We start from the raw sequence: 11,216 nt of genomic DNA on the forward strand, positions 1-11,216 counted from the left end.
ATAAGTCTATAATGTGTTATGTGTATGCTAAGCCAAAGAGATGTGTTTTTTTCTAGATCTGAGCTGACAGAGGGTGTCTGCTTCCCGGACAATGTTAGGAAGGTTGTTCCAGAGTTTTGGTGCTAAATAGGAAAAGGATATACCGCCAGCAGTCGATTTTGATATTCTAGGTATTATCAACTGGCCGGAATTTAGAATTTCCAAGGTAGTGTGGTGGCTGCGGCAGCGGTTCTACTGGCCGGGATGTCGGCAGGATACAAAGCTGTACGTTTTGCTGCGATGTTTGCACAGCACAGAAGGGACCCAGCCGACGCTCTAATGCGCAGTTGCAGCAGTACCTAATCGGGGCACCCATGGAGAGGATTGGGGTCAACATCTTCGGTCCGTTTCCCGTCACAGAGGCCAGCAGCCGTTTTGTCCTGGTCGCTATGGACTATTTTACAAAGTGGCCAGAGGCGTATGCGGTGCCGGATCAGAGTGCTTCCATGTCGGCACTACGACTAGTGGACGAGATGTTCGCCCGGTTCTGGATGCTGGACGAACTTCATAGTGACCAGTGGAGGAACTTTGAGAGCCGATTGTTCAGTGAGGTGTGCCAGCGGTTGGGGGTAAAGAGGACAAGAACCTCTCCTCCATCCGCAAAGTGAAGGACAGGTTGAGCGGTTCAACCGCACTCTGGCCACCCATCTTGACCACTCAGCACCAGAGAGACTGGGACCAGCATCTGCCCCTGGCCTGGTCTGAATGCCTGGACGGGGTAGACGGTTGGTGCTTCATAACGATCGGTTGGCACCGTACCACCCACTGGTCCCAGAGGAAAAAAATGATTGGAAGCCAGAGAGGCTCCCCAGAATCAACAGTAACGGACTCAGGGATGAGCCTGACGCTGGGGGTAGAACATCGGGGAGGTCGAAGTGTGTTCGACGCCGGCCGGGACATTTGTTGGATTTTGTTGTGGGAGATTAGGGTTGTGGGAACACTAACCTTTTTGGGGGGGGGGGGGGGGGGGGGGGGGTTGTTACATGTGTTTATGTTCAAGTTAGTTCGGGTGGGCTTGGTTCATTTACTGACTTGTTATGTAAAAATGTGGTTCTCACCGTCATGGAGAGAGATGTGTAGGGGAGGAATCTGGCGATAGGGCCTTACCTGTGCAGTTCTTATTATATAAACGGAGAAAGAAGACAGTTCTGCTTCCTGCTGGTTTGCTTTACCGATGCTCCATTTGCAGAGACACTCATGGTCGTGCGGTGTATGGGACACGAGTGCTCATACTTCGTGCTGCTAGCAATTAGCTTAGTAAAAGTGCAATAGCTTAGCTTAGCTCTGGTCTGCCCCCACGTTCTACCGAATAACTGCCAGTTATTTCAGTATGTTGAGTTGTATAGTATTGGGACGGAGGCGCCAGAACTGCAACTGATAAAATGTGCGCTGCAGCACGATACTACGATATTTCTTTAAAACCAGATTGTGGAGATATTTTAACCATCCACAAGCAAAAATGAAATCGCACACCCCTACATGAACTTTCCTAAAATAAGAAGATATAGCCTAGTTTAGTTTACATTCATTTTCTTAACATACTATTATCTTGCTGTTTTTTCTCTTCCTTGGTTTTCTTCTTTTTGCTTTTCTCTGCACCGGAGGGATATGTCCTTTTTGTGACATTTATTACCATTTTGCTGCAATGCTGCTGCTTCTTCAATCAACTTTAATAATCACAGTCACAGTCTGACTGTGCTTGTATCCTGCAGCCGGTTGTCACAGGTAGTTTTGAGATGCTTCCGAAACCTGATAAATGCTTCCTTAGGGGGACGCAGTCCAAGGTCGTTAAGCATCAAGGCACGTCTGAATACATTATTAGTTTCACCTTCTGTCTCCTGAGATACCTTCATCTGATCGTTTTTTGACGGCAGCATAGATGTATCCTTCGCTGCCTTTGATATCCCACAATCCTGTGCTTTCCATTCGGTGACAGTTGAGCTAGAAAAATAAAGATGGCGTCTGAAAGTTGTGGCTGGTTGTCAGTTTGTGTGTAAATATGGCCTTATATTTATTGATATATAAGGTTCCCTGACAGAGCCTGGTTCCTCCCAAGGTTTTTTTCTCCATTCTGCCACCTGATGGAGTTTTGGTTCCTTGCCATTGTCGCCTTTTTCACCTTTGTTGCCATCGGCTTTTGGCCAACTTAGTTGGGGACATTAAATGTAACATTTAATTTAATTTTCAACAATAATAGTGATCTGCCTGCATTGATACCATCTCACACTATGAGAACTGAACTGAGCTGGACGATGACATCACGGTTTTCTCCAGAGCGGCTATAGTATACATAAATTAACTTAATTAATTAAAAAATTTTAACAAAAAAAATGAAATGTTACAGAACTTACTTAAGCTGGACTGTGACCCAATTTTCTTCTGGAAACAAACTTTGTTGCATTATTTTCCTGTTATCTGTAAAGTTGAGTTTTCTGCTTGTTGAAGTTTAGAGTGCCATGCCTTTGTTTGGGATTACTTGAATAGTCTGCATTTGGGTTATCCAAGCTTGCCTGCAGTGGACCTTTTATTACAGAATACATGACCACCCCAAAATGAACCCAGCAGTTTCTCGTCTCTTGCACCTTTGACACGCCGGTCTATAGAAATTTATGTTGAGGACTTTTGTGAACTTTGTTATATGGTGGACTTTAATGACGTGGCTTTCAAAGAGATTTTCCGTCAAGTATTAAATGAACCCCTTCGCTCTGGACTGCCTGGGGGGGTATCCTTTCTCTCTGGCTAAATATATTGATTATGCTCTTCTGTTAAGCGGCTCATCATATACTGTAGGAATATAGGAATAAAGCCTTGAAAAGGCGAAGGCCCTATTGTTTTCCTAAGGATTCTTCTTCTTATTATTATTATTTTACTACCTTTTGGGCACTTTTGGGGCCCTTAACATGCTCGAAAACTCTTGAAACTTTGCACACGGGTCGGAACCTGCGGCCATCAGGGCCGGGCTGAAGATGGTACCCGGGCGTGGCAGGGGGGCTCGACTGCGCCCCCTGGAATGGGGTTTGAACACTTGTCCATAGATCAAGCACGCTTGCATGTAATAATCTGAAACTCGGTACACATATAGATCTCATCGGGCCAAACAACTTTTGTGCTCTAAGTTTTACGTCAGTCCAACAGGAAGTCGGCTATTTAGGGTTGTTTGGAAACGCACGCTCAGGAATTTGAAACACTTCTCCTAGGGAATTCACCAGATCATCACCAAACTCGGTGTGCATTGACATTGAGGATGAAAAATTGGCAGGGGATTTTGGATATCTCGAACGGTTTGGCCGTGGCGAGGAAACTAATTTATGGCGAATAATGGAAACAGGAAGTGTGTTATAACTTCTTTATACATTAATTGATCATGATGAAACTTCAGCAGTGTGTTGGTTGTAAGAGGCCGGTCAAATGGATGTGACTATTGTGAGTCAAAGTTATAGCGCCACCAACTGGCAGCAGGTAGTGTGTCACTTTCGAAATGCTTTTAAATCACCCTCTTATTTTTACCTGATTGGCTCAAACTTTATGTGTATAATGTAAACACATGCCAGATGTAGACCGGTGAAAGGATTATTGATGTCTTAAATACTGTTGCCATGGCAACGCATCAAACTTTAATATTCTTTTTGGATGCTTTTGAGACTCTTAACATTCTTCAAATTGCATGAAACTCGACAGACACATCTCATTTGTTACCTAGTAGACATATGCAAAGTTTCAGAAACGGGTGTGGTACAGGGGCTCAGTAGTGCCCCCTTTTGACAAAAGTGGGGGGGTTAGTTTTATCTACAAGAACAAAACTCGGTATGTATAATGTACTCTTCAAGCCGGACAACTTTCTAGTTTAAAGTCATTAGCTCCGACCAACAGGAAGTCAGATATTTTGGTTTGAATGTGGATGTTTTGAATAATTTTCTCTCTCTCTGTGAGAGGGAGAGGGAAGGGGGGGGGGGGATTTGTCTGCTGAGTGAGAATACTTTTAATTATTGTTTTTCAAGGTTTCAGGGGCTTTTGGGGCCCTTAACATGCTCGAAAACTCTTGAAACTTTGCACACGGGGTCAGAACCCACAGCCATTAGGGCGGGCTGAAGCTGGTACCCGGGCATGGCAGAGGGGCTCGACAGCGCCCCCTGGAATGGGATTTGAACACTTGTCCATAAATCAAACACACTTGCATGTAATAATATGAAAGTCAGTACACACATAGATCTCATCGGGCCAAGCAACTTTCCCTCGGTCAAGTTTTACGCCAGCCCAACAGGAAGTCGGCTATTATGGGTTGTTTGGAGAACGCTGGCTCTGGAATTTTAACTTCTCCTCCAAGGCAATTCATTCAATTATCACCAAACTCGGTCAGCGTGAAGTCAAGACATTGAGGATGCTAAATTGCGGACGGATTTTTAATATCTCGAACGGTTTGGCCGTGGCAAGGAAATGAATTTATGACTAAAAAAGGACACATAAAGTGTGTTATAACTTAGTTAGTTTTACCTACAGTTACAAAACTTAGCGTGTATATTGTTCTCGTCAAGCCGAACAACTTTCTAATTTACAGTCATTAGTTCCCACCAACATGAAGTCAGATATTTTGGTTTGAATGTGGATTCTGAGCATTTTCTCTCCCTCTCTCTGACAGAGAAAGTGTCCCCAGCCAATCTGTGTGTGTGTGTGTGTGTGTGTGTGTGTGTGTGTGTGTGTGTGTGTGTGTGTGTGTGTGTGTGTCTGTGTGGGGAGGGGGAGGGGGAGGGGGGGGGGGGTCTCTTCGGGTGATAACACAAAATCATAAATAGGGATATACTGCCCTCTTGTGTCCAAAATTATATTTATATATAAATATATTGCATATGTGACTAAGGATGTTGTGTTTTATTGGGAGTGTACACATATATAAGTAAACAGTTTGCAGTCTGAATGATGTCCTGTATGAAAAAAAATGACGGAGTATGTTTCCATTGTTCACAGGCACGCACGCACACACACACACACACACACACACAGTTCGATCGCGCCCGCTCCTCTCTCTCTCACACACGCACACACACAGTTCGATCGCGCCCGCGCCTCTCTCTGTCACACACGCACACAAACACATACACATCGGTCGCGCGTGGCTCAAGGTGTAGTGTGTGTGTGTGCGCGTGAGAGAGGCGCGCTGGCGCGATAGAACTGTTTGTGTGTGTGTGTGAGAGAGAGAGAGAGAGAGAGAGAGAGAGAGAGAGAGAGAGGCGCAGAGATAATTTCATACGGAAATCAATTATTTATAATTCAGATGAGAATAAAGTTAGTGTTGATTAAAATTAAGGAACATTTAGTTTTTCTGTTCTGAATATCATTAAAACAGAAAAGGCAGTTTTCTTATGATTGGGACATCTCACATAAATCAGCCGGTCTCAGCTTTCAGCGAGCAGCCATTGCACAGAACGCGCTTTCGGCTCCGGGTAAGTTTCACAAAAGAAAGCAGGTTATGAATGTAAGTCTCGTGCCCGCCAGAGTGCGTTCACGCTTACTAACACAAACCTCCCCCCGGGCTCCGCCAGCGCGTTTAAGTGTTATCACAAAACGCAGGGCATTAATAAAACGCTCCCCATCCATAATGATCGGGGCATCAAATACACTTGTAAATCTCGTGCCCGCGCTCACGCTTACAGGAAGCTTTTCCGCCCGGAGCGCTGCTTGCGCGTCAAAAGTGACAAAAGAATGTTCCCCATCCCTTATGATTGGGACATCCCACATAAATCAGCCGGTTTCGGCTTTTCAGCGAGCAGCCATTGCCCAGAACCGAGAGCGCGCGCGCCGCGCTTTCGGCTCCGGTTCAGTTTCACAAGCCTGCAAATGGCAGCGATCTGAACCCGGAGGCCATTCGCCCCCTAGCGGCTCACATAGCTGCGTGGGAAACTATCACAGTGATTTCAGAATGGGTGCTGAGCACAATAAAGCAGGGCTATACACTTCAATTCATTCGCCGTCCCCCGCGCTTTTTAAGCCCGGACAGCGACGATAGTGAATGCGGAAGTAGCACACATACTTCACGCAGAAATAGCAAAGCTGCTGTGCAAAGGGGCGATAGAAAAGGTGCCGCCTTCTCTGAGCGAGTCAGGCTTTTACAGCCGATATTTTTCTCGTATCCAAGAAGGACGGAGCCTTCAAACCTATCCTAGATCTGAGACATTTGAACAAAGTGCTTGCGAAAAGGCTGTTCAAAATGTGTGCGACCAGGAAAATCCTCGCGCACGTTCCCCCGAGGGACTGGTTTATTTCTCTAAATCTGAAGGATGCCTATTTTCAGATTCAGATAATACCCCATCACAGGCAATTGTTGAGATTCGCCTTCGACGGTCAGGTATATCTATACACCATCCTGCCGTTCAGCCTGTCCCTAGCACCCCGTACATTTACGAAGTGCATGGACGTGGCGCTCGCCCCCCTGAGAAGTCAGGGGCTGCGAATAATGAACTATCTGGACGATTGGCTGATATTGGCACAGAAGTCGACCTATTTGCGTCAAAAGACAACGCTCAATGCCCGACGTTCTTCTCGAAGGACGGGGACGCGCTGGCCCAGGTTGGCCCAGCCTCCCGCTATATGCTTTCCCTCCGGTCTCTCTGTTACCACAGGTGATCAGAATCAGGGAAACGCGCCACTCGGTGCTCCTCATAGCCTCGCGTTGGGAGAATAAGATTGGTTCCCGGAACTAGCACGGCTGTCACATACAGCTCCGTGGCCAATTCTGGTGAGGGCAGATCTCCTCTCTCAGGCTCTCGGCGCGATCTGGCTTCCCCATACAGAGGAGAGGTCTCTGCACGCATGGGTGATCAACGGGTACTCGTTGCCCTGCCAGAAAGAGTGATGAACACGATCAAGCAGTCTAGATCTCCTTCCACGAGTATCGCTCTACGCGTCTAGATGGTCGGTGTTCTCCGGATGGTGCCGCGACAGAGGTCAGGACCCACGGATATGCGGGGTGGTGCATCTGCTCACCTTCCTACAAGAGCTGTTGGATAAGGGGAGGTCCCCATCCACGCTCAAAGTATACATGGCGGCCGTGGCAGCGTTCGCACAATCGACGCACGGCCAGTCACTTGGAAGACATGAGTTGGTCATCCGCTTCCTTAGAGGAGCTAGAAGGATGAAGGATGAACCCACCACGCCCCCCGTCGGTTCCTATGTGGGATCTTTCATTGGTCCTCGAGGCCCTGAAAGCCTTTCCATTTGAACCATTAGACTCCGTGGGGATGAAATATCTATCACTGAAAACCGTCTTTCTGACTGCACTGTCGTCAGTAAAACGTGTGGGGGACCTGCACGCGCTGTATGTTAGCGCGTAGTGTTTTGAGTTCGGGCCGAATGACTCTAAAGTCATCCTCAGACCTAGACATGGCTATGTTCCTAAAGTGATGGGCACTCCATTCAGAGCGCAAGTTATTTCGCTGTCAGCTCTGCCAGCATCTGACAGCGAAAGTGATATGAATCTCCTCTGCCCTGTCAGGGCGCTGAGATTTTACATTACGCGCTCCGCCTCCTTCAGGCTTTCAGAACAGCTTTTTTGTTTCGTTTGGTGGGCGCACCAAGGGTCTCGCCTCCTCGAAACAGAGCCTGTCCAGATAGATAGTGGACGCTATAGCGGCTGCTTATGCGTCAAAAAGTCTGCAATGCCCTCTTGGCATCAGGGCTCATTCCACGAGAGGCGTGTCCTCGTCGTGGGCATGGTCCAGTGGGATTTCTATCCATGGCATATGTGTAGCGGCGGGCTGGAGCTCCCCGTCTACCTTTGTCAGGTTTTATAACCTAGAAGTTCCTGCCTTGCAGGCTAAACTGTTGTCAGTGTGAAGGAGAGGTGTATTCTGCCCAGATCATCCTGCTCAGACCACTTTCACGTGACTCAGCTCTCCTGGTTGAACTGCACTAGTAGGGTATGTGCCATGTGCCTATACAGACCGGCGCGCCTCTCTGTATTCCCTATGTGTGCTTATGTACAAGTGATGGCCCGCGTGGCTGGCCACCTTATTTTTCCACTTATGAGGTTCCCCTGAAAGTTCGGGGTCTCATGGTGGATGCTTGGCGCGCACGGCATTGACAAAGTGTTCCCGTAGTGTAAGCTAAACTTACGCAATACGAGAGAACCTCTCGTAAGAGAACGATACTCGGTTACTAACTAACTTACTAACTAACTTAGAGAGGGAACGAGTATCGCGTAACCGGCCGTGCTCGCGCCACGAGCGACTTCGCTTCAGTCGACGAAAAACCAGGGAAGTCAGCCTACAGCCCCTATGTTTATACGCTAAGCCACGCCCATTCTGGCGGGCTGTGACGCTATGAAGGCGCGGGCGCCCTTCATTGGGCGTGACGTCACGCCTGGCTCACTGGTAGGCTGCAGCAGTTGCCCGCAGGGCAGCCAATGAGCACGCGAGATGGCCTGCTCTAGCTCTGCTAGCTGCTGCACTGCGTTGACAATGAATACAAAATTAAGGATAATTTTTTGGCTTCAATATCTCGAGAAGATGAATCTTTCCCGTAGCATAACCTAAACTTACGCAATACTCGTTCCCTCTCTAGAGAGAACCAAGGTTACCACTGTGAGAAGATTGCCTCTCGTGAATTGCAGAGTTGTTGATTCATGTCGGTGGGATCGGCAGCGTAGTTATTTTTGCTGGACAAGTTGAGGATAATTTAGCTGTTCTCTTCCTGCCGGATTATTTGGCTGAGCTGACGCACGTTGAGGCTTTTGATGTCGTGGAAATGGAAACTGAAGGGTTACCCAGGGTGTTTTGGGCCTAAAAGGAGCAGGACTTCTCTTGATGGGCCTTGATGATCAAACACTCCGAAGACCGCTGTGCTGACGGGGAGATGCGGCACTGAATGCTCGAACTGCGGCGTGCAGCAGGAGAGACCCCGGGACGAATTCGTCGTCGGAACTTGATCATCGTAAACAATACGCCGTGTGTTCTGAGACATGTTGGTTGGCAGCTGAACTCAGACAAATGTAAGTACCAGTTTTTTATACTATGAGTGTCAGCACCTGATTGGCTAGAAGTGAGATAATGCGTGATGCGCTGATTGAGTCTTCCTGACAGAACTTACGCTAAAGCTTTCATTTATTTTCTAATATATGTATTTGTAGTGTGTATATAAATAACTACATATTTTATAAAGCCATTATAATTATACATGTACATTAATATGTTTTAAATAGAATTAGGATTACTGTAGGCTAATATATGTAGCAGGGCATTCAGTTACTTTTGAAAGGACAATAATAAAGTCTTAGGGTATTTCATTAGACTTTAACTTTGCCAGCTATAAAAAAAATCTAGCATTTCCTCACGTTTTACCACTGATTTTTAATGACAGTCGATATGCATGGGCCACTGGTGATGACAGTCCCCCCTCCCCCCTGGCGTGCCATACCTCACCCACTCCCTCCCTTCTTCTCACAGCCATCCACGCCCATTTAAGTTGCATTTTTCAAAAAGATTGTGAACTAGACTTGAGCTGAAAGAGTGGGGTTTCATGACCCTTGAAGCTGTTCCATGTCTTCGGTAACCTTGCTAGAGGGCCTCCTGAATATACTGCTCCATGGCCTTCTCTTCAGGGATGGATAGTGGGTATATGTTGCCACTATAGTCACATGGACTATTTTAACAATGTCTTTACTACTTTTCTGGACCTCTAAAGTTGCAATGACATTTCTGTCTATGGAGGGATGAGAAAGCTCTCGGATTTCATCAAAAAATATCTTAATTTGTGTTCCGAAGATGAACGAAGGATGAATGACGACATGAGGGTGAATAATTAATGACAGAATTTTCATTTTTGGGTGAACAAACCCTTTAACTGTTTATTGCGGGATGTGCAGGGGAAAAGCACAACAGGTGAGTATCAGATGCAAATACAATAGAATGAGATAATGGGTAACAGTCTTTGGGCCCTATCTTGCATCCGGCGCAAATGACTTTGTACACTGACGCATGTATCATTCCTATTTTGCACCCGCGCAAAGCGGACTTTTCCCTCCACAGACACACGTCGGTTAACTAAGAAATACACTTGCACTCCCCGGGGCGGTTCAGCGCAAAGAGGAGGAATGTTCCGGCGCAAACTTTCCCTCATGCTATTTTGCTGTTCTATAAAACAATTGCGCCACTGACCAGAAAAAAACCTAGTCTAAAGTCAATGGCGCGTTGCGTGTACAATCAGATGCTATTTTAAGCACGCATGCTTGGCCATAATACAGAGTGTGAACAACGCGCATACACTGTAGATGATTCTCTCATCTACACAGATGCATTTAACTTTTTGCAAATGATACATTATTATAAGGAAAAATATTAAAACACGAGGGAAATCATTGTTGTGTCCATGACGATGGGGAAAATAGGCATAAAGATTACACATTTACCCAAATTATTATATGCATGTTTAACCGAAGCTAATTTGGGTGGGTTTGTCCATTCCCCAATGTCACTTCTCTTTCTTTTACGGCCCTGGCGAGAACATCGATCTCCTCGGCTGTGAACTGATTCTGAAGCGCGCCTGGTAAATGCGCCTTTATAATAGTATTGTGCCATGGAACAAGCGCACCTCATTCAAAATGCTCTTAAAGGGAATGTGATATAAAGCTCTTATTGGTTTGTTTCCCGTTATGCCCAAACCACACCTATGAATAATGAAGCTACTTCAGACCGACCCCTTTTAGATTTGCGCCAGGCGCAAGAGGCATTTATCCTGCCGGTAAAATAGCAACAGCGCCGGGATTCTCCCACAAAGTTACTTGCGCTTTGCGCTTTGACACTTGCGTTTCAGATCGTTAAGATAGGGCCCTTTGTGTTAAAGACACAAAGTGTGTTAACTGAGTTGTTTGTGTCACGGTTAAATATACTGCTGGATCTTTGAAATTGTGGGCCTGTTTTTTTTTTGCCAGAGGACCTGGACATCGTGTTTAGATACATGCAATCATGGATTCTATCATATACCAACAGATTTTTTAAAAATCAAAAACTGACTGCCTCTGCTAGAAATCTTATAATGGGCCGTGGATGGATCTTCCATCAGGACATTGATGCAAAACAAACATCAAAATCAACACAAAAATGGGTCACTGAGCACAAAAAGAAGGTTCTGCCATGGCCATCCCAGTCCCCTGACCTGAACCCATATAACTGAAGAGAAGAAGCACTAAC

The sequence above is a fragment of the Siphateles boraxobius genome, unplaced genomic scaffold, assembly GCF_051911475.1.
Source record: "Siphateles boraxobius isolate OS27281-9 unplaced genomic scaffold, OSU_SipBor_1 204, whole genome shotgun sequence".
NCBI lineage: Eukaryota > Metazoa > Chordata > Actinopteri > Cypriniformes > Leuciscidae > Siphateles > Siphateles boraxobius.